Source organism: Rhinolophus hipposideros, assembly GCF_964194185.1.
Source record: "Rhinolophus hipposideros genome assembly, chromosome: 7".
Taxonomy (NCBI): Eukaryota; Metazoa; Chordata; class Mammalia; order Chiroptera; family Rhinolophidae; genus Rhinolophus; species Rhinolophus hipposideros.
In genome coordinates this window covers 62,409,921-62,435,103 of record NC_138053.1, presented here as the reverse complement: position 1 = coordinate 62,435,103, position 25,183 = coordinate 62,409,921, and the positions used below count along the sequence as shown (strand labels likewise).

General features: G+C 39.0%; 1 protein-coding gene across 2 annotated transcripts in view; it reads right to left on the bottom strand.

The window, feature by feature from the left end:
- Positions 1-15,330, bottom strand: part of PDE4D (phosphodiesterase 4D) — a 1,186,109-nt gene extending 1,170,779 nt beyond the window's left edge. The window contains exon 1 of one of the 2 annotated variants that reach the window (XM_081054416.1): positions 15,189-15,330. The gene's annotated coding sequence lies outside the window, so the exon portion shown is untranslated. The remainder of the gene's footprint in view (positions 1-15,188) is intronic. The other variant, XM_081054412.1, reaches the window with a different exon arrangement.
- Positions 15,331-25,183: the final 9,853 nt, after the last annotated feature.

The following is a 25,183-nucleotide window of genomic DNA, read 5'->3' as shown; positions in this document are numbered from 1 at the left end:
TAACTCATCTGTGAGGTCCCACAACCACAAGAGATGTGGGATACACAAAGCACCATCTCCTCTTCCTTCTCTTCATCTTCCCACAGTATGGAGAAGTGGTCTCAACCTTCACAAGTACAAAAGCTGCTTTTTAACATTAAAAATCTTCTTTAATTCCCCTTCAAAGACACACACACACACACAATTGAATTTTCAGTTATTTAATTCACTATCATTGCCTAGGGAACTCAAGAATTGACAGACCCCAGTGAATAATTCCATGCACACTAAGTAGCTCAGCAGCCATAAAGGTGAAAAAGTGGGACAGAGGAAAGAAAATCAAAAGCCATCAAAGTGCCAGATCTCAGAGCAAAAACTCAGCATTATTCAAGACCTCCAAAGAACTGTAATTTGGACCCAGAGTTACATCCTTAGTTGTTTTCCATTGATTTGGGAGTAATCACAATCAGCCCAAGAGATTAATGACTGCCGTTCAAATTCAGTGGGCAAGGCCCAGACTACCGCCCGCCTGCTTTGCTGTGTGATATGCCCATATGCCCTGCAGAGTACACAGTAAATTTTCAAGTGTTTGTTAATTTGTCGTTTCAATAAAAACTCAGAAGTCTTGGTATTGTCTCTTGGCCATCAGGACCGAAACTAAAAACACAAATGTGGCAAAAACTGGTTTGAACTGTCTCCCCTTCTGCCAGAAAATCCTTTTCAGTTAGCAAACAAGACCTGGGGAGCAAAATCCTGCAACGGTTCTTATCATTCCTTCTTTTCCATTGTTTCTCCTCCCAACTTCTCATCTGATGCCCACACACATAGAAAACCAGCGAGGGTATTAGGAAATATGTATGTGCTTCCTGCAAAGTAATATTAAATAAAATCTATCCCTTGAGCCAGTAAATCTGCGTCTGGAATTCCAATTTTCAAAAAGTCTTAAATATTGAAATGGTTTCTACCCAAAATTTCCAATACAATTACCTTCATGGATTGACTTCTAGGGTATTTGTCCTTTTTTTTTCTCCAGTTTGTCTCTATTTTATAAAACAGCTTTAAGAATCTTGTATTACTTTTGTAACTGAATATGCGTTCTAAAGATAAAAATATATATAAAATAGAAAATGTAGTTATTAGCCTCAATACCCTAAAATTAGATAAGGAATGGAAAGAAATACTAAATAAATACACAAATATTCTTTGAAAATTGAATCTGTAGTTCCATTTTGGTAAGATTCAAATTTAGAGAAGATGAAAAGAACTATTCCAAGTGGTATTAATTATAATATAGACATAATAAAAGGGTATGTTCAAGGAAACAGTTTCCCAAACTATATGAAAATTTAGAAAGTAAACCTAGTGCTATAAATTTGGAATCAAATAGGTAAACTATGGCACAGAGTGGAGCACAACACAATAGGAAAATGTTGAATTCGTTAGTATACAGCCATGATAAGTAATTGTGGTAACACCAAGTAAAAAGCAAATAGCTGTTTTTCTCGTGTGCAGATTGTAGTTTAATACTGTGCTTCGGCCACTGAATGCATCTGATTTCAAGTGCAAGAAAAATTAACCTTAAGCTGAGTGAAACCCTGGATGTTTTCATATCAATTAAATACACCCAAGAAAAAAATTAAAACTCAAAGAATTGAAATAAAACTGATGTAATTTATGTCACCATTGCTAATTAAAATGTTGTGGCTTTCCTAGTTATGCTAAATAAAATCAGATCTTATAATTATCAACCTCACATCTAAGAAAAATCAAGTACAGATTGCACATGTTTCTCGAAGCAGCAAATAGTTTTTATTTTCCTTTTTTTCTATTTCTAGCATTCAGCAGTAGGACAGATTTAGAGATCAGAATCATGCCACTTTAAACTGTTGACATTTACTATCTAAGGTACAGCTAAAAGATTTCATTTCAAGCCAAAGTCCAAGGATACGAGTACCACTCAAATGAGTTGAGCTGGGAGAGGGCCACAGGACTCGTTCCGAAATCTATAAATACAGTCTCTAAATAAAAGCTTCAAGTAATGAAAATGATGTTTCCTCAAATCACTCAGTCCAACATAGCTTGAAGAAAGCACCTTGTTGTCTCTTTTTATAAATAAGTACCTGAATCCTATAGCTTTTTAAGTGTTCTTTCTTCTTCACCTTTTGCACATTAGAATTAAAGTTATTTTCAAGTGAATTTTTAAATGTTGCAAAAATGCACATGTGTGTATCAGTAGTGTTGGGGCAAGAGGGGCTTAGGAAACAGTTGTAAGTCTTCTTTTAAAGATTCAAAGCCCCCTACACACATTCAGATAATGATGTCAATGAACAGATTGCCAACCAGCTGGAATAGAGGCCTAGGCTGTGAACCACTCAGATAAGCTCCTAAGTAGGTTACAGAGTCATTCCTGGAGATTGTAGGGAAGGATTTCAAAAAGCACCATCTGTTACTACGACTATCCTGAAAATACTACCCCGGCCAATTATCACTTCAAAACATCACGAGAGTTCACGCTACCTGTGTTGGAATAACGTGGTTATAATCCATAAGCACATCCTGCCTCTAACACTGTAAACCATGGCTTCAACTCAAGCCCATTCAGTCAGAGTCTTGAGATACCTGATATGCAGACAGTGCAATTATGTGTCTTCCCACGGGTGACCCCTGGAGTGCTCATACTAATCCTCGTACTTCAGGCCTTCCTTGTCAGGCTCTTTCCTTGTAGGACCCCAGATTTCCCTTTTCTCAACTCTTGCCTCCACTCTTGCCTCCCACTCAGATAGTGACAGAGAGGCCAGCAACCAGCCCCATCCCCTGCCAAGCACTGGCTACCTTGTAAGATCCCGGCAAGGGGCATAAGGATATACACTTAGAGGTGCCCAGCAGGTTACATAAATGAGTGAAAAGCCGGCCAGACATGTCAGAAATGTGTGGATGGTTGAGAGCCAGCAAATGCAGGCCCCATCTAAAGGGGTCAGTCACTGCTCTACCCTAGGAAGTTGTCAACATCACATGAAGGAATGAAGGATGGGTGCTTTTGAATGATCTAATTATTCAAATATATATGAAATACACTCATTTTCAAATGGTGACCCATGTTTTGTTTTCTTAGACTGTTTGGGACAAATAAAACATCATAATTTAGGCTTTTCATAGTAGTCTCTTTATTTATGTTTGGGATTCTGGGGTTCTAAAATCACCTGAATACATTTACCCATGACTGTGAGCTCAAAAAGATTCCTACTGCTTACTCTTCTTAGAACCTTTCCAGAGCTTCAATCAGGGCAGGCATTTGTCTGAGGACATTAGACAGGCAGTACGCCAAAGAATTCCCACATACACTTGCTATCGTTGCAATTGATTAAACTCTACAACAGGCACGTCAAAGGGTCTCACGTGCCATCATCTGTATCACACAGCTGTGTGTGTGTATGCTCAGCCATTCTTGGCAATTCTCTGGAAACAACTCCCGCTTCCCAAGTCACCCAGAAGTAAAGGTAAGAAACTCCCTTGTGGTGATAGAGTACACCATGTTTCCCCGAAATAAGACCTAGCCGGACCATCATTAATATAATACCGGATCTTATATGAATTTTTGCTCCAAAAGACGCATTAGAGCTTATTTTCAGGGAAACAGGGTAGTCTCTAATGTCTGGCTCTGCCTTTGTGGCAAAGATCACAAGTTGCTTACCAAATAGCCACTCTCTCCGTCTTCCTTACTAACAGAACTCAAACTCATTGCTGCTTGGCAAAAGAGACTAAATTTCCCAATGTCTCTTCTAGCTAAGTGAGGTCATATGATTAAATTCTGGCCAATGAGATGTAAGAGTAAGTACTATATGGGTCTCTGGGAAAGAAAGGCTGTTCTGCTGGCTGGAATGTGGAGTTGCTATCTAGACTCAGGCAGCTATCTTGGATGTTATGTTGACCTTGAGAATGCAAGCCATGTGTTTAGAAAATGGGTAACTAGAAATAGAAGCACTATGTTGTTTATCTGTAACTAATATAATATTATATGTCAACTGCATTGAAACATTTTTTTTTAATTCAAGAAAAAGAAAAAGGAAATTGGGTCCAAGATAATCTTCTAGAATTGCTATGCCAGCTCCAGATTGCCTACTTTGAGGCTTTTTGCAACAAGAAAGATCAAACCTTTTTGTATTTAAGCCACTATTTAGAAAGGAATCTGTATTATTCATAGCTGAATGTGATTCTTAAGCAATATAGTCTCTTTCCCTGAGCTATCTTTGCACCACCCAAGCCCTTCTCCCTGTTAAACTCCTGTTCTGTTGTAAATTAAATTCTTCTATATGCTCGAAATGTTTCTATCATTCTTCCACCGTAATCAATGCAGGCCGTCTGCCCTGATAATACAAATATCTTCCCCAGACAAGGCAGAGAGCTCACTTTTGGCCTGTCGTTCAGCCTAGCAATGCTCATAGTTACTTATAGGTTGCATTGCTCTCCTCTCTCTGTGACTAATTGGTACGTACAGTCACTCAGATATGAAAATGCTGCTGCTGACCCACCACCACTAAAGCATCTCGAGAAAGGGTTTTTGTTTTGCGTGTATGTGTTGTTGTTGTTGTTGTTGTTGTTGCTACTGCCACCTTTCTAGCACTCTCTTTTCTCAAAGACAGGTAGTATCAGTAGGCAAGGCAAAAAAAGTGAGGGCTTAGGCAAGGTATCGAAGGGAGTAAAACTAACTGGCTCGCCAGGCAACAGGAACCCATTACTTTGACCTCTAATTGGCACTGTGCCAAACCCACAGAAATAAGCAGCCTTAGACATTCATCCACTAGAACGTCAGTATTTTCAATCTCTAGTTTGAATGACAGGACCCTGGCAGCAAAACATTTCCTGTGGAGATCCTGCAATTTTGCCTGCTCTTGCTTTTCTAGCTCAAACAACTCAATTTGCTGGGCTTCAAAGTACAATTCGAGGGACATTTTATAAGGTAAGTTAATGGGCCTGAGGAAATCAACAATGTAAATCACCGGTTAGAGGACAAAATGTGAGGTTGAGTATGACTATTTTGCAATGGGCCTGAAAAAGACCCACTTATTATATTGGTGACTATTACTAGCAGGACCTCCACAAATTTCCATGAAATAATACAATGGCCAATGAGTTGACCTTGGAATATTTGGGAGGAACTACATGGCCCAGTGGGATACAGGTCATAGTACAGTTAAAGAGAACAGAATCTACCCTAGCTATTTTTAAGAAGAAAAGCATTTTATACGGATAATTTAATGGCTTAGAGAATCATTGTGAAAGGCTGAAGCAATATATGTAAGCTGAGCCTTTAGAAATAATTCCCCAGTCACATCACCGAATTGGGCCACCGGAAAAACCACGACCTCTTCTGTGATCAGCTGCCTGCCACCTTGGGATGCTGCCAGTTCCATAACGACAGTGCCTCACCACAATTAAGAAACACTAACAGGCAGGCGGCTAGATCATTAAATCACTATGATCCAGGGGCCACCCCACTGGGAAGCTACTGACCCTGCTGCTACTGCTGTCTGCTTCCCAGTCCTACCATGCTTGATATTATGTTCCTCTTCAGCACAAGTGATCCCTCCCATCTTGCCTCCTAACACCCATGCAGCTAGTGATGGGGCCCTGGCACTTGTGCCAATGCTGAGAGCAAAGCAACAAAACATCCCCATGGCCACTCACTACCTTATCTCCAAGGAAGTCTTAGATGCTGTTTTGTAATTTTCCAGGTTTTGCAGGACCAAAGGATACCCTAGTAGGAACTTGGAATAGATCATGCAAATCAATCCACCATTTCTTAACGTTTACTTTTAACATGTCATATCACTATACATATCACATGTATCACTATGTCATATCACTATACATATCACATGTATAAAATACCCAATACACATGCAATACGAACATAGCCCAGGCAATCACTGGTGTTTACTAAGAAAGCCATCAGGCCAGGGTCTTCAGTTTTCATCAACTAGAGGACATAGTATGTAAACTATTTCATTTTTTTAATACCACCCTCATTGAACCATAGGTAAGCAGCCACTGCAGGAATGCTTATGAATGAGAATGATGATCATGGTAAGTGCTCTGGAAAGCTCCATAAAATTATATATACTTTCCCAAGAAGCTTAATGTCTAATAAGAGAATGTAGTACAAATATGAATATCTATGAACAAAGTGATGACAGAAATAGAAATGTTCCAAACCAAACCCTAAATTTTGTTATAATTACTTTAGAATTAAATAATCCAGAAAGAAAATGGTGTAAAGTAGGTATACTTGAATCAGCACCCCCACTTGAATATTTAAGAAATACCACGGACCACTTTTCTTACAAAGCAGCAAACAGAAATCGTGCAAAGGGCACAGAAGTTCAGGCAAGGATCCAAGTGTATTACAGAAAACACCAAGGCACACCATTAAATACTGTGAATTGCTTTCAGACCAATGCTGAGATGTCTTTGAAAAGAGTGGCCCATGACATTCATTCCGTTCTGTTGGACACTGACATGAATATGCCTGGGACTAAATCTGTCCTTTTATAAGCACTAGGGAAAACAACAGTTTGACCAATAATTATGCTGCCCATTGGGCAGAATCCACTCTCCTATGTAATCACTTTTTCAATAAATCATGCAGAGAAGGCAGCACTGGCAGTAAGAGCTATATACTGTGATTAATTTTCCCACAGCAAAGTCTTATTAATACAAATGAGGATTATGGAAATGCCATATGACGTAGCAGGCATAACTCATGTTTTCTGGAAGCTGTTAGTTATTGTTGGTTATTTTTGTTTTTATTTTTACCACAACCCAAAAATACAAGAACAAGGCATTACAATGCTATAACTGTCCTTTGAAAATACTGTAAAAATAAAAATAAGCTCAAGGGACTACAGTCAGGACATGAAACCCAAGGAAGGCCACTGTGGGCCTCTCTACACCTTGCAAATGTATCTCACTGCATATTAAACTAGTATAGATAGTACTATAGCATTTGAGGGCAAATATGTACATTACCAGCAAGGATATCTGGCTGCACAACTCAACTAGCTGTATAATGATAAGCCACTCTCCTCAGAGCCTCCTGCCAGAGGTCCATGTGCCCCCAGAAGTCAAAGCACTGGTACGTTGACTCCTCCGAATTCAGGATGGCTCCTGGGCTCCCTGAACCAGCCCAGGGATAGAGAAATATCCAGACCACGAAACATCTTTTAATCTACTACTTCCCCTTGCATTTATCCCTAGCCCTAGCATAGTTCTCAATTTACAGAAATTGGAAAATAAAGTCTGTCTTCCCATTCCCACATTCCTCCAACTCATGTACTAGGAGAGGCCTCAAAAGAGGTCCTGAGAATGCCCCCAAGAGAGTGGAAGGGCTCATAATTAACTTGTCGGAAGACCTCAGCACCACATGAAAGTCTCATGGATCCAGAGCTGCCCTTTTATCTAGTTCCAGGATCTTGATATTAATATTAACAGTGATCTCACTAACAAGACAAAGTAGTTATTATGTTCTCTCTGGCTCTGTTTGTTGAATGGGCCAAATAATTACCCTCAACATTGTATTTATTACCAAGATGAATATTTAGCACTGTACCTAATAAAGATTGCCTGTGCCTTTCTTCAAATGCTATTTTTCTTACTCCTTGCAATTTATATAGACTGCCTTTGGCTGCAGTTCTTATTTTTACATAATTTATAAATTTTGAAAAATCCAATAGTAATATTACTCTCTGCCTATTCATGTTTGAACAATAAATTTCCGGGACATTTTGTTTTACTCTGGATATCCCAGTACAGTATGTACCTATGATTTTAGATTAAAATAGCCTCTGGAAGCCATTAGCTAGGGCTACTACCTTCTTCTAACTTCTACCTTCCTTTTGAGAAATTTGCTAGTTTTCCTTCTTTTTTCCCCACTTTAATCTCTCATCACTTATTACAGGAATAAATATTATTTAATGAATGACTGAATAATGAGTGAATGAATGATGTTGATGTTGTGGCTACCTCACAGTAAATTGGTTTGATTTAGCATTCACTAGACCTGTTTTATTAAAACTGTACATTACCAGGGACTCCATGGCTTGGAAAGACGAGAAACAAGGAAATTAGCAGGTTGGTGTATGCTGTCCAGCCATGCTGGCAGTGTCTCTGGAAGCTCTGTTACACTGCTATTCATCTGGCACAAAGCTAAAGAACTAGACACTCACGTCCATCAACACTGCGACTACTAACGCCAATGTCAGAAATTCACTGGTAATGTTTTTATAGGTCAGGAAAAAAAATGAGTCTGAGTTTTTAAAAATACAGCAATTAGAGGTAGAAATAGAGGAAAGAAGTCCAGCCCCAGTGGAAAACAGGCAGAGAGGGCAGAGACAGGGCACCAGAAGGCAGATGTGTTTCAGCAATACAAAACAACAAAAAAAGAGAGAGAGAGTAATTGAAATCAGGGGCAGGGGAGCTGTCCCATGGGCTAGAGAGGGTCCCAGGAATTCACCTTTCTCATGCCCTTGCCCTGTAAAACTAGAATTTATCTCGGTAGACTCTTCTCACATACCTCTGCTACTAACAATGTTTCTGAACTTCATTATATGTATGAATGCAGGATCAAGCTGTGCAGTGAATTCATTTTTAAACTGCCTAGCTTATTTTTCTGAGTTATTTTTGCAAAAAAAGAGACAAGAATAATAACAAAAGTTTCACTATTGCTCTTTTAACACCTGTAATGAATTACCCATGTCATGCCTTCCTTTCATATTCACTAATCTTTATATTCAATGTTCTATTAGCTGCAATTTTAGTTCATTAAAAATATATCATTTTATTCTGATTTTTTTATGCCAAAGCTATTACATTTCAAAGAGTAAAATTTTAATGTGGCTTTCTACTTGGAATTTTTACCAGAGTCCTGTTTTATGATTGCTGCTACCTCTCAGTAGAGTTGAGATCAGAACAAAAATATTTGAAAAACTCAAGCACTGGGAATTGAGAACTTTGGATAATACCATTCATTTTATATGTGAAGTAGGATTCATGGTGTATATAGAAATTTTTTTTTTATATCTCCTTGGTAATAACATCAATAGTGATAATTACAATATAATAGTAACAATATATTTTTCTTCAACTTGTGTTCCTGATACACCCTTATATGCTGAACCTAGGTGACCAATAACACACATTTCATATATTTATTTACCACTTATATGTAGTCTGCCTAACCCTGCCATTATTAATAACAGCAATATGCTAAACAATAATTGTGTATTATCTCGTTTAATCTTCACACTAAACCTGTGAAATAATATTTTCACAACTTTCTCCATTTTAGAGATCAAAAAACTGAGGCACCAAGGGTTGAGTCATTTCCTGGCTAGTAATAAATAGTAGAACAGGGATCTGAACCCAATAGAGTCTGCCAATAGAATCTACACATTTTACCACCCTGTTATATTGTCTGCTTCCCAATGACTGGCATGGTCAGAAGTGGGAGGATTCAGCCACGAGTGGCCCGACACCCAAAGAGAAAAATAGATGACACACGGAGGTAGAAGTTCCCACACTGCTGATTCCCAGGGATAAGAGAGATAATTAAGCAAAACATGGATTCCCTGCTGTTTTGGGTTTTTTTTTTCCTCATTCTTTTATCTTTTATTTTCCTAGTTGTCTTTTTCATCATTGCATTTGGCTTTTGGTTCTCTTAGTCAGCCCAGGTAGCTGGCAGAGGCATTGATAAATGGTCATGTTTTGGCGGACTGTATCAGACACATTACGGTATATTATGTTGAGCCAAGAAAATATCTTATTGTGATGGAGTATTCCCTGGGTGGTACCAAGCACTGTGGTAGGCACAGTGAATTCAGTAGAACTTTACGTGATAGCCATCCATCTCCTCCAACCCACATCACCATGGTGACACAGACCTGCCATTACAGAGCCTGAGCCTTCTAAGCCAGCCCTATAATTTACCCCAGCAACATGCCAAAGCCCCTCTGCTGCTAAACATGGAGTTAATTTTTCACATTATTTATGTAAAGATTCATTCAAGTTTAGTTTGGTGACATTACAAGAAATAATTATCTACCTAGTTTTCCTGAATTTACATAAACAAGAAATAAAATAAAATCACTGGCAAACAAGATATGTGTCATGGTATCATATGTGATATTTTGGTAATCTCACTGAAGAAGAGAAGAGCAAACAGAAATAGGCTTTTATTCTCTTCCTATTGGGAGTCCTGGGCCTGTCTTCATTCAGTCAATCAATCAGTCAAAAGACATCTCTTGGGCACATACTATTAATATGTGGGGATTACAAGAGTGAAGATATAACCTCTGTCTTCAGGTGGCTTCCATTCTAAGTGTTAAAATAGCCTAAATAGAATATTGTTATAAAAATAAGATATCTTGAAAAACTATGAATTTCAAGGTAGGTTTTATAAGGAAGTAGAAGCTTATTTTCCCCAACAAAGTTTTGGATAAAACAAATAAAAGTATGGTACTTCTTATTTCTATTCCATTCTTAAAAAGGGCAACAAAGAAATGTGATTATTCCCTAAAGAACCTCTTAAAATAATAGTTCAAATCCTGTTTGAAGGATTATTCTTTTAGTAAAATACATCTAATAATATACAAGTTCTGACAATTAAATTTGCGAACCCATCCTAGGAAAAGTGCTACATACCTCATTGCTGAATATCACTACAGTCACCTTCCAAGTACTCCCCTTGGGAAGCTATGCACCAACAACAGCACCTAGTCCACCCTTCAAAGCAATTTTTGAATTCTTTTTCTGGAATGGCCATCAGAGCTATCGTCGTATTACCCTTGATGTCCTGAGTTTCATCAAAATGTCTTCCTTTAAAAATTTCCTTTATCTTCAAATAAAGAAAGAAGTCACTGAGGACCAGATCAGGTGAGTAGGGAGGGTGTTCCAATACAGTTATTTGTTTATTGGCTAAAAACTCCCTCACAGACCGTGCCCTGTGAGCTGGTACATTGTTGTGATGCAAGAGCATGAATTGTTGGCGAAAAGTTCAGGTCATCTAACTTTTCCAGGCAGCCTTTTCAGCACTTCCAAATAGTAAACTTGGTGAACTGTTTGTCTAGTGGTACAAATTCATAATAAATAATCCCTTTGATATCAAGAAAAGGTTAGCAACATCATTGAAACAAGTTCACCAAGTTAATTGTCAGACCTTGTATCTTCTGGCCTTTATATAATAGAAAGCCAGTTTACATTTCCCAAAGCTGTTCTTGTGTTCACTATCTACGCACTAATATTATAGAATCATTCAGTAAACAATCACCTTTGTCCTATAGACCCGTTCTCTTTCTTGCCCATTTACACACACACACACACCCCTTCTCTCATGTTTCTAGTCACATTTTTTCTTATCTAACAAGATACGCTCCTTCCTAAGAATTACCCTCTCCACTTTTGTAATGCCTTTTGTTAACTTGAGAGCAAGTGGATGACTGGAATGTTCCTATAGGGGCAAAAGTGGATGTGGTTTGTTGCTAGGAGAAAAAAATCTCCACTATTGGTAGTCTCTGACCTGGGAGCAGAGGTGAAAACAGAATCACAGAAGCAGGTGCAATCGCTTACCCAAAAAGCAGGCAAAGCAGACGTGGATTTTTGAAGCCATGTACCAAAAGCGTACTCGTATCCCTTTCTTTTTCAAACAAAGAAGTAAAACACTAGGTAGAAGTCCCAAATTTAGATCTGTACAGAAGGAAACTTCACCCAGTCGGCCCTATTTGACAGCATTAATCTGATGAAACTACAAGGAGCATTTTCACACTCAACTGAAATGCAGTCATTTTTGGAAACAGCTAAAGGAGAGTGTACAACTTTACAAGAAGTAATCCACAATCCCCATGCAGAAGATCTGCCTTTAACACACAACGGCACAAAACGAACTTGTCACCAAGTGCACAGCTGTTGTTTATTAAAGGGAAAACGTGGGGAATTGTGGTCAGCAGAATGGAATCCTTGAGGCGAGGGGAAGACACAGCTAAGGGATCAACCTCATTGACAAAGGGATCAGACAGAGAGCAGAAGACAGGAGTTCAGGGTTTATACCCAATGAAACTGAAATGTAAGCACCTTCACCCACATCTAACATTGTACCAGAGTCATCAAGTCTTCTCACAGAAGTGACTGCATGTGTGGTTGGTACCTATGCTTGTTATCGCCAGGACCGAACCATATTTAAGTGTCCCAACTCAGTGGACTACAATTGGTATTAAGTGCTTCTTCTTCAGATTCAAATAGAACAGAAGACAGTAGTGACAAACACACTGGACCAGGGCATCGGGACTCCCACTGAAAGCCCAGAGTAACAAAATCCAATGGGATACTACTGGAGAATGTTAAGCAGAAAAGTGACATTATGCAAATATCCGTCCAAAAGTCTAACAAAAGTGGTCAAACGTCTCAACTTCCATAATACAATGCTAGTTCTACCAGTTCTACAGGGCTAGGACAGGGATCGTCCCCAAGTCTGGAGCAGAGAATTCCTGAGTCCCTGCTTCTCATTAGGGCTCCAGTCTCACACTTGCCAGTATCCAACAGACCCAGGAGAAATATGCATCCACCTTCCCAGAAAGGCCACTCAAACGGAGGTGTCCTATTGAGCTACTTCCTGAATTCTTACTCTGCTACCATGTTACCCAAGCCAGGATCTAGCAGAAGATATTTGTCAGCTTCTGTGTGGAGGATAGACAGGAGGGGAAAAACTGAAACTACCCTGTTTCCCCGAAAATAACACCTAGCTGGACCATCAGCTCTAGTGTGTCTTTGGAGCAAAAATTAATATAAGACCTGGTCTTATTTTACTATAAGACCCGGTCTTTATAATAATATAATAGAATACAATAGAATACAATAGCGGGTCTTATGTTAATTTTTGTTCCAAAAGACACATTAGAGCTGATTGTCCGGCTGGATCTTATTTTCGGGGAAACACAGTAGGGACATAGTGTGGTTTATTGTGACTGGTCTAGCATCACATGAGCCTGTACAGAATTTCCCGAGAAGGCACTGGAAAATTAATCAGCTGTATTGGAAAATATTAAATTATTTGTATGTAAGTATAAAATATAAAACATTAAATGTACTATAAAATACTATTGAATTTGTAACATTTCATTCAGATCCTGCTAGTCTTTCATAAAACCTTAAAAGCTTTTCTGCCATGAAATCAGTGAACTGTCTTTTTTTCCTCAAGCAAAAAGATCAACTTTATGAACAAGTCATGTGACAGTTCTGTGAGATCCCAGCTTGATTAAAATTTGCCCATATTTGCTTTCAACTTTGGCAGAGTGCCATTAGTGTTTAGATGTTAAAACAGGTGACATTCCTATCAAGGAGTTTCCTATTTCTTCTTAGAAATTTAGATTAAGGTGACTTGCTTTAAAATGCCTACTCTAAAAACCAGTATACACAGAAAGGTTCTGTTCACAAACACCAGAATTGTTTCCTTCCCATTCCTCTCTTTTCACTGCCAACACTAAACTCCTTTGTAAGCCTATGGAGGACCCTGTTGAAAAGCCTGGATACGCTTGCTTCAGATAATCAGGAAGCAGATGGGGTCATAATAACTTTTTAAAATGCCCTCCAACAATGTGTATTCTGTATAACCCAAGTAATGGAACCAGCCCATACTCCAAAAGGTAGTGGGATAAGTGGATGCTACCTTTACTTGAAAACTCATTAAAAGTAGAGAAGCTTCCCATTCAACTACAAGATAATACAGAACACCCTTCAATAGGCTACATATATCCTGTGGAGGCGGAGGTCACAAGCTGACACCCAAACACCTCATGTGACCAACACTTATTTCCCACTGTGGCATGCAGCAACATGGGACAAGTCTCACAATGTTAACATAGTTTTTTTAAAAACATTTGAATTAGTTGTCAGTGATTTCCAACTTCTTTCAAAAAAAAATCAAAAGATCTGAAGACCCTGGAGCTGCATGTTTACTTTTCTGGAAGACAACAATCTCCTAAGGATGAGTAGTGGCCATTCCCCATAGATGGGAAAACACTCTGCTTTCCAATCTTGACCACATCCTATTGTTTTATAATCTCTACTGGCATCATTCACTTACAACACCTGCCTGACTGGTACAAGCCCTCTTTGGTAATAAAGAGATCAGAATAAGGATGGAAGGATGGATGGTTAAATGGAAGGAAGGAAGGAAGGAAGGAAGGAAGGAAGGAAGGAAGGAAGGAAGGAAGGAAGGAAGGAAGATAAATTTCAATTAAGCCCCAAATTACTGAGCTTCCCAGAACAGGGAAGTTTTATAGCAAGCATTCTTTTATACCAAACATGCTCAGATTCCAAGCCTTCCCTAAAAGACTTGAACTTTAAATTCTTCAGATTGAGCAAACTGAGTAATAGACTTAATTGAAACTATCTAAGAATCTGGCCACTTCCAGAACTCTCGATCTTACCATTTCTGCCTGCTTTTTACCAAAACAGGAGCCCTTAGGGGCAATCTAGGCCACTTGCTAGTCCATATGGCACCTTGGTGGGAATAGACAGAAGTGCTCCTTCCTCTGTTGATAGGGACCCACATCACATAACGTGGCTTGGCAAGCAGAGGATGGCTGTCTTTCCACTCTCACCCTCTGCCGCTGGCCCCACTTGTACAGTGAATAATCTGCACAAATGCATACAATGCCACAACCCTGGCAGCATACTTTAAGCAAAACACATAAAATAGCACACACATGCAACTCAACCAGTAAGGTGTACTGACAAGTCAAGGGATTAAAGGGACATGAAGACTTGGGTGTTTTTTAAATTGATGCACTGGGTTTTTAATCTCGAAGGTGAAACAGATTCTAGAACCTTTGTAAAAGGGAAATAAATGAGCGCCACAGCAGACCAAGAGAGGTGAAAATGAAATCCAAGCCAAACCACACTGCTTAATCTTGGAGATCATTCTGTCCTGATGAACACGTCCCCCACATGGGTAGGTACAGTCTATTCAGAAAACCAATTTCTGATTTCTTGGGGGTAAAAGTAATTTACAGGAAGAACCTTTGTGTCAATAACAATTCTACATCAAATGGAAACTTTGAAAATACTTTTTTTTTTTTTTTGTCATCCTAAATAGCCCAGTCCAGGTCATTTTACCTACTCCTTATCGGAACATGAGTTTCAACAAGTTGTGTCAGTCTTACCTGAAACTTCTCCTGTCCTATCTCATTGTTCAATTTCATGTTTCTTCTCCTTGCTGGGACCTGGTTACTATGGGCTTCCAGATGCCCTGGCTCAGTATGTTTGTCAACGACAATCTTCTGTGCTATTTGAATCTGAATAAGCACTTAATACCAAATTTATTTTTCCCTACCCCTTTGGAAGTACACATCAAGTGCCACTTGGACTCTTCTGGAAACATTACCAGGGCTGAGCCCCAATGTGACCTCATGCTTCCACTTGGACAAAAATAGCTGCCCTGTCCTGCCCCAGAAGGAGGAAAAGAAAAGCCCTGCCCTTTCCAAAGAAAGAACTTTTGAATTATATATGTCATCACTGAGAGTTCTTTCTCAGATCTTATAGATGACGGAAATGAAAGAAGCATATGGAGAAAGAAATTCATTTTGCTTCTTTGAAATGCCTTTGATCCCTTACCATTACCTGGTTGTATTCAAAGATAAAATATTTGCAAATATTTCAAAGAATGATTATCCATCATGCTCCCACAATTTTCCTTTTTATAAAATAACAACAATAAAGTTCTCTTCATCTAAAATAAAAAAGTGTTGTGCCCTTCTCCTACAGACTGAGAGCTGATGTTTTGCAATTTACAGCTGACAAAGGTGTGGCATTATGACCTGAGTTGGGGAGTGGCAGGATATGAGCGGAGAAGGTCTCTCCCTGTCACTCTTTCTCTTTCTCCCAGTCTTTATTTTGATGGCTTGATCCCACTCTTTCCCTCACCATCTCCCTCTCTTTCTTCCTCTCTCCTCCCTATCTTTCCATACCTTTTTCTTCCTCCTTCTAGCTGTCTATAATTCTTCCTCCCCTCTTCTTTTTCTCTTGCCCTTCTACCCTGAACTACCATCCTGAAATCACAGATGTTCTTCTATTCTCCTGGTAAAAAGCCACAGGGGCAGACCCAGCTGCTTTATTTGTCACCAAGGAAGGAAGTGCACTACACAGGGAAAATGGTGAGAAGCCCATTCGGCCCAGCCCTGTAATGAAAATGTGCCATTATTAAGAAGAGATTCTGATTCTCCTCTGACTTCTGTGTCTTTATTTCTCCATTGGTCCAGAACCCACAGAAGGATGGGTTGTGATTAAGCCCTTAGATTCCCAACAAGTTCCTCCACTGAGAACAGAATGCACAGATGGAACTTCCAGTGGGTCAGCTGACCCGAGCGCCAAGGAGGGGACTCACAAGGAGACCCAGTGATAAATGAGGAGTAGCAAACATACTGCACGCTATCAGGACTCCTTCCCTAGTCATAAAAGAAAAAAGAAAGAAAAGAAAAAGAAAAGAAAAAACTCCTATTTTTAATAAGACTGAGAATTGTTTGTTCCTTTATAAGACTCTGAAAGTCAAGAAAACTGGAAAGAAAAATCAGTGCATACACGAATAAAAGCTATTCTATTAGTGATATTTAGTTATGGGTTTTCACCAGAGTTTTAAAGGGAAGAATTGGAAAGTTATCATCCAAAACTGGTCATGTAGTATCACTGCTGTTGTTTGTAGTTCTCATCAAGAAAGAGAACTGAGCTCAGCTAATGCCTATAAATCACTCAGTTCAGAGTGGGTGGGCCAGGGAAGCAGCATTCCTAATAGAACCTTCACAAGGCTTGTTTCTGCCAGGAAGGTTCCAGGTAGAGCAATTATACCTCCCAGTTTGCCCAAGACAGCGGCTAGTTCATATCTGTTATTACCTAGTATAATTATTAATAATATCCCTTTTTATTTTCAAAAGTTCCCAATTTGCCTAGTCAATTATAAGGGCCCTTTAGGTATGTGCTACATAATGGATTATTTACAATCCATTATGGATGTTGTAACAATATGTCAGACTGCATTCAACAGAATCTCTAGAACTGGGGAAAAATTATAAAATTATTTAGAAACTGTTTTCATGAAACTTCAGAGATAAGCAATATAGAAGGAAAGACAAAATACAGATCAACCCAGGAGACAAGGAAGCAATAAGAGGGGGAAAATGCAACCGTGACCTTAATTGTCCACCATCCTCATTAGTAATGACTGCTAAGAACTGGTCAGCCATGATATTTGGAAAGCAATCTTGAAAATTAATATAATTATTTCGGAACATTTTTTTTTTTTAAACTCTTGATTCATGAGACAAATCGCCTTTCTATTTTAACCAAGATACCTAGGGAACAAATAGACATTACTAAGATAAAGATTGCAAATCTAGTTTTCTGAGAAAGAAGGAAAAAAGGTACTTTCGGTCAATACATAAGGAAGAATGAATTGCCTCCTTCCTTTTAAAGTCACGCAGGCAACTTAACTGTTTACATTATCATCTACCTGCTGTATTTCTCTTGCTAGGAGACCACAGACCAGGAAAAGCCAGGTTCAAGCTCACAGATGTAGCAAAAGCTTTGTTTACATTGCATGTAATTTGCTTAATATGATAATGCAGCCTTCCATTTCCTTGTACAGAGTTCTGGTACCTACGTAACAGCAAAAATTAAACAAGGCCACAATGCTGATGCAATATTGTATTTTTAATCCCACAACAGATCAACACAGCCGACTTTGTCATAATAAGATGTCACTCTGTAGCCAATGCCCCAAAATAAGATGTCACTCTGTAGCCAATGCCCCAAAATAAGATGTCACTCTGTAGCCAATGTGGTGATTCTCCCTCTCCCATTACAACCATCGGTGTCCTTAATTTTCCCAAATCCCCACATCCACTATAACTGGGGATACATTCAATAAATCAATCCTTTCTCCTGGTGCACTGTTAACAATTTCAATACTGCCTGTCACGATACTAGACTCCCCTCCAGGCCTTACTTTTTTTGTTCTTAATACTCTATTGAAATATAATATGTGCACAGATAAGTGCATAGAAAAAGGCAGTGAATTTTCACAAAGGAAACATATCCATACAACGACATTTTTACCTTAGAACGTTGCAGCACCCTAGAAGCCCTTTATTTCCCATCTCAGTCACCTCCTCCCGTGAAAGTTAACTACGGTCCTGAATTCTAATACCAAAGGTCTGTTTCTAAGCTTTATGTGAATGGAATTTACAGCACATACTGCTTTGTATCTGGTTTCTTTTCTCAACATTATACTTTTGAGATTAATCCATATTGTACCTAATTCGTCTTTATCACTATATTATATTTTGTGACCATACCACAAATTAGTGACTTGTTTTCATTTTCACCATTACAAATAAAGGCTATTATGAGCATTCTTGCACATGTCTCTTGGTGCCCAAATGTACATATTTTTGCTGGACATATACCTAGGAATGGAAATGCTGGGCAATAGGTTATTACATGCATTTGCCCTTGATAGACACCAAAACCAGTTCTCCAACTTGAATATACCAATTTACACTCCCACCAGCAGTCTGTAAGCATTTCAGCTATGCTACGTTTTCATTGATATTGTCAGCCTCTTTCATGTTAGCCATTCTGATGGATGTAGTATGGTATCAATGTGGTAGTGGATTTAATTAGAATTTCCCAGAGACTAATGAGGTTGAGCCACCCAGCTTTCTTAATGTTTCCATTTTCACCAAGCCAATGGCCAATCTGCGTCATTCAACTCTTCTCTGGTTACCACGTATAAAGGAGCCTGCCGTGAGAACAAAGGATGTATGCATTCATTCCACTCAAAGCCATCCTGCCTGTTGGTCTTTCTCACTGTCCACCAATCGTTTCCACATCGTGCCTCAATCCTTATGCAGGTCACTCTAGTGGCCAGCCTTTTCTCGCCTGAAGTAGCCAATCTGACACCCACCCCACCCTTCTAACCCTACCGCTGACCTTACCAGATAACCTTCCACTTCCCCCAAGAAAGACAAGTTCCTGCAGTGGGAGTACCTGTGCCTTCCCTTGTAGTCTTCTCTTTAGTCCCAGAGGAAGCATCATTCTTCCTTCTCCCTAAAATTCTTAGGCACTGAAAACAATGTGTTCTTTTCACTTTCCTTTGTCATTTACCATCTGTGTGACCAAGTGCAAGTTACCTGGCCTTCCTTGGACTCAGATTTCTTATCTGGGAAATGAGACTATTGCTTACCTCATAAAAGTGTTGTGAGAATTAAAGGATAAGGTGCTTAAAAGCCCTGGTTCAATGCCTGCAAGGTATTTTGTACTCCATAAATATTTTCCTTCCATTTCTCCTTTTCTTTCCACCCTTATTAATCTCCTCCTTTTAACTCAGAGGCAGTACGATGGGGGTGGGGGAGAGATCTTGGCATTTGTAATCAGGCACACTGAGACTTGAAACCTGGTGTTTACCATTGACTAGTTCAATTATTAACTTCCCTAAATCAGCTTCTTACACTCTAAAAAGGATCTGGGGATGTTATACTCAGAAGTGTGAGAACTGCAAGTCACTGAGAGTGACTGCACTTTTAGAATCGCAGTCTCAAAATATGACCTCATTAGCTATACGCATCCAGCTATACACGTGTTTAGGCAGCACAGGGTATGTCTGCTTGGTTGGTTGTTGGTTCTTATTTAAACTCCCTAGAGTTAAATAATATGATAATTTGCATTAAAATTCCGGAAGGTGGGTTTCTTTTGAAAACACTGGACGATCTAGCAAGAGTGTTCATTCTCTCTTGGCAACAGCCACTTGGAGCTGAGCAGCCACTGCTCTCCCAAGCCTGGCTGTCAACTCTGTTCTGTCACACTCCCCTCCCCTCCCTATTCTTTTCCACCAGGCCAGTCTCCCTTATTTGCACCACCTCCCTAGACCTTGATGATCATTTTAGTTTGCTGCCTCTTCTCCAGATCCCTATTGATTAATTGCCTAAGATTTACAGAACACTTGTAATATATTTAACATTGTTTCTTTTACAAATATAGACTTCCTGTTCTCCAGAGTCTTACAACATGTAATTGTCAGGCCTCATTAGTTTGCCACTGTAACAAATTATCACAAACTTGGTGACTTAAAACAATACAAACATATTATCTTACAGTTATGGACAACAGAGGTCCAGAATGGGTCTCATTGGCCTAAATTAGACTTGGTAGAACTGCATTTCTTTCTGGAACCTCTAAAGGAGAATCTATTTTCTTGCCTTTTCCAGCTTCTAGAGGCTGCTCTTATTCTTTGGCTCATAGCCCACTTTCTCCGTCTTCAAAGCTGGCTATGATAGGTTGAGTCTTTCTCATGTTACATCATTCTGACACTCTATTGCCTCCCTCTTAAGGACCCTTGTGATTACATTGGGCCCACCCAAATAATCTAGGATAATCTCCCCATCTCAAAGTCATCTGATAAGCAAACTTAATTCTACCTGCAACCTTAATTCCCCCTTTCCAGGTACATAACATATTCACAAATTACAGAAATTAGGACATGAATATCTGGAGGTAGAGGCGGCATTATTCTGCCTACCACAGTCTCAACACTGGTATTTTTTCTTGAAAAAAAATACAGTTGAGCTAGGATCGTTCATTTACCTAAATGCTGCTACAGGTTTTCCTTCAGTTCAAAAACAAAATTAAAAAAAAAAAAAAGAAAAAAAGAAAAACAAGCCGCCAAAGTACAAACAACACATCGCTAGCATTATAACAGTCCATGGCAAAGCAAAACAGATTTCTCCCGTTTGCCCATAAATGCCAATGGCATTTTTGCTCACTCCCCCAAAATACCATTACCTTTATGAGTTGTTAGGAAGAAAGAAGAAGAGAAAGGAGAGCGAAAAGGAATGGCACTGGCTACAGATCCAGGTGCAATTTCCCTTGGGGATTAAAAAAAAGAGAAAATGTTAAGGAGCATATATATATCAAATATATATGTTGATATATTCTGTGTTGCCTAGGGTACTCTAAACCCTCGGCAAATCTCTGAATAATAATTCAGTCTGAGAGTAATCCTAAACGACTGAAGATGTCCATGAATATTCTGCCATGTTCTCTCTCAACAGTGTTTCATAAATTGCCCGGGGAAGGTCATCTGACTCATCTATGACACTTTCAGAATTAAACAGGAAAAAGCAAACAGAAGAAAGCAAGCAAAATGACTTGGGATACTTTCAGCTATGTCTTCTCCAAATAGATCATCATTATTTCCAGTTTACAAAGAAAAAAAAATTAAAAAAAAAAAAATCCCATCCCATCTTTAAATGAGCTGGGATCAAGACTTCACTTGATACTTCAAGTTCTTAAGTAGCAAATCTTACAAGTTACACAATGTATTTAAAATTGGTTGGATATATATATATTTTTTTCTATATAACCTTCAGGGAATGTTTTAGTGGATCAAATAAAATGTAAATACATTATAGTGCCTTTTAATTTTTATCTTAAATCATTTCTTAAATCATACACCAAGTTAGCTAGATAATCTGATTCAACTTTATGAATTTAGCTATGAAATTGGGCAACATGGCCAGCCCCTCCCTCTATAAAATATTTCCAGTCTTCTTGGAATCAACTCCTATATCTAACCAGAGTCTTGTCCTTTCTACTTCTAAATGCTTTCTCAAATCTTCCTAATTGATTCCATCCCCTAGACTTCATTTTCATAACACTTGTCACAGTTTTAATTCATTATTAGGGTAGATTTTTGTTTACCCCATGAGAACAGGGGCCATGATCTGTTTCTCTGTACCAAGTTTCAGCTCTGTGCCTGGACATAGCTGGTTCACAAGCATTGTTGAATGAATGAATGAATGTCCCCTATCCCTATTTACTTTTTGACACACTTATATTTCTTCCGGGCAAGCACTATTTTAAGTGTTTTCAAGTATTAATTCATTAAATCTTATAAACAATTCTATTATGTGGGTACCATCATTACCTGTTATGCAGATAAGAAAATGGGCATAGAAAGGGTTGAATAATTTGCACAAAGTCATACAGCTGTTAATAACATAAATATTCATCAAATGCTTAATATGGGTCAGGCAGGGCTGCTGCTAGCCACCTAAGGTGACTTTGTTTGAATGATAAAAAGATGCCCCTTTTGGATGAATGAATTACAAAAGGCATCTAGTCCTCCAGGATGAGTAAGCCTGGGCACAGGGCTTGTAAATTGAGAGCAGGCTCCCATCTGCTTTGGCCCTTCAACCATGAGTCTTTGTAGAGCACAGCCTGAACAAAACATACTGCAGTGCCACACACTACCCTGAGCACTAAATGATGATTAACTCACAATCATCCAATAAGACAGGCATTAGTCTTTATCATCTCAATTTTACAGAAGAACAGAGACCCACAAAAGAAACACAATTGCTCTGAGTTGTCCAGCTCCTGAGCTACCCAGGCTGGATTCTGGCCCTGGCATTGTGGCCCCAGAGCCTACACTCCTAACAATCCTCTATACTGATTAGACTAGGTTCCTGCAACAGCCTGCTAACTAGGTTCCATGCCTCCTAACTTGCACCACAACACAATATCCTACTGGAGCCACGTGAATTTCTAAATGTATAAATCTGATCATGTCTCCTTCCTGCTGAAACACTTCAATGGCTCTCCCATTCCCCTCAAGATCAAGTCAAGACTCCCTGTGACTGAAAAGTTTCCCTGGTTACCATCCAGCCTGACCCCAAGTCCCTCTCTCTCTGCCTCTACTCCTCACTGCACACAATGACACAACCATACCAGACATTCTGCTCCATGAGGCTTCATCCTCTCACTTGCCTCAGGCCTCACTTAGCATGCAGTATTCCTTCCACATGGAGCCCTTTTCCTTCCCTGCTTCAGTTGACTAGCTCCTATTTGTACCTCAAGTCTCGGCCTAAATGTCTCCTGACATTGATCTTCCTGGGACACTCAGTCTAAATTATATCCCCTAGTAGACTCTCTTATCATACCCCATGTCTTTTCTTTACAGCAGTATTACACATATGTGCTCGTGATCATTCAATCAACACTGGGTTCCCCAATAGTAAATTATCATGATGGCAGGGGCAATGTGGCAATGTCTCCTTTGTTAGTTAACTAAAAACTCAGCATTTTTTCACATTTCCTAGTATATTCAGACAACCAAATCTTCTTAAATGCCCCTGCTGGGTGCTCACTGTGCTTCCCCATCATTGCACTGGTCACAATATACTGCAATTGCCCGATTATTTCTGAATGCCCCCATTAGATCATAAATAATTTAAATACTAGAAGGACAAAGACGATATCTGCCTTGGTCCCCCTGCTGAGCCCCCAGAATCTAACACTATGCTCTTCACATAGGAGGCACTCAAACATTCCTGAATAAGTGAGTGAACAAGCATAAGGAACTGGCCCTTTAGAGTATAAGTAATCTCTATTATTACTGCTATAAATGACATCAATGAATTGAAGAATTGTTCTACCTCAACCACTAAAAAAAAAGAAAGAGAATCTATATGGAGCATTGAGAGAAACTAGCAGCATCAATATCTGACCCAATATTGTCCACCAGCCAAAACAGTCAGGGGGCCAACTCAGACATAGATGAAAAATGACCTATTGGTTTAGTCAAAAGTCTCATGAATGACCACTCTAACAGAAAACTCAGAATCTACTTGCCAAACCCTATGGAGACCAATGCCACAGAACTACAAAGGATTATTTCAGAGGGGATCTCTCTTGCTTATCAATAGACATTATATGACTCCCCATCCAAAGGAGGTCTTAAGGACACAACTTCTTCTAAATGAAAATTAAATGACTACTGATCATTCTGAAAAGATGGGAAAAAATGAAAAAATGTATTCAAATAAAAAGAAGCAAAAGCAAAGTGAAATATATTACTTACTAGCATCTTATAAGACTGTGGAGAAAAAGCCATTCCTGAAAAGGACAACTTTCTCAATGAGAAACATAAACAACTTTTCTACATACAGTATATAAAATGGAGGCATTTCATTTTGACCTGGCTCCAGAAAGTCTGCTCACACTTGGAAACAGTGACAAGATGCTTTGGGTTCTACAAATATACTGTGAAGTTTTGCCTACTGAGTGAGTCATGATGGCCAAGTTATGTATAAAGGAACTTCAGAGCAGTCTTGGAGCCCACAAATACGAAGAGTGAATTGTTGTGTCGTAGTAATGACAGGGATCCCAAAGTGACACAAACACACAGGTATTTCAGTAAATGAATGTCTCATGACAACACAAATGCCCTTGCATTTTCCCACTAGTGAAGGGGACATGTGTTGGGTTGATCAAACCTCATTTTCTCTATATTTTAAATCCAGGTCTCTTCTTCTAGCCATAGACCAATTAGCTCCACTTTCTAGTTCTTACACCAGGATCCTGAACATAAGGATCTAAAAGCTTATCTACTCAACTTACCTTCATTTAATACCCTCTAATCATCTCTATCTTGCTGTTCAGCATCTCATTAGTGCTTAAGTTAATACCTTAACATGAATATTACTGATTTTTCTTTGCTTGGTTTACTATCTTAGTAATCTAAGAACCTAACCCCTTGACACAAAAAAATACAAGCATAAGTAAAATATTGTTGTTAAAAAAGCAAACCAGCATGATGCTGACAACATGCACAGTGGTTTTATCTGCTTGAACGCTGTTCTGAGCCTAAATTTTCTCCCAGCACTGAAGCACTTTGCAGGCAGCAATGAAGGTCCCACATTTACAGTTACTCTGCCTTAGGCGACCAAAGTACTTTTCCACCCCTAACTATTGTTCAGGCTAATAGGCAATGTTCCCCTTTAGTACTGAATTTCAACAGATTTCTTCTGGAGCAGGTTTTAAAATTGTAAGCAGGAAAAAAACCTTCAAAATCACTCAATCAAAAGAAAGTCTTTTTGGCTATTTGCTGCATTGCCAGAGACCGGTTTTTATTTTTAGGAACATTTTTGTGAAACACAGCTTTATATCTTTTTACCAAGCATAACTGATCTGGTTACTTTTCTTCATCCTCACTTTCAGTCTGATGTTTTTTGGCCTCAAGAATTATTTTCTCCAGTAAGAAATGTGCTTGCTGCCCCCAAAATAACTGAAACTTGAGTGGGCAAAGGCAGTCAAAGTCCACAGGTCC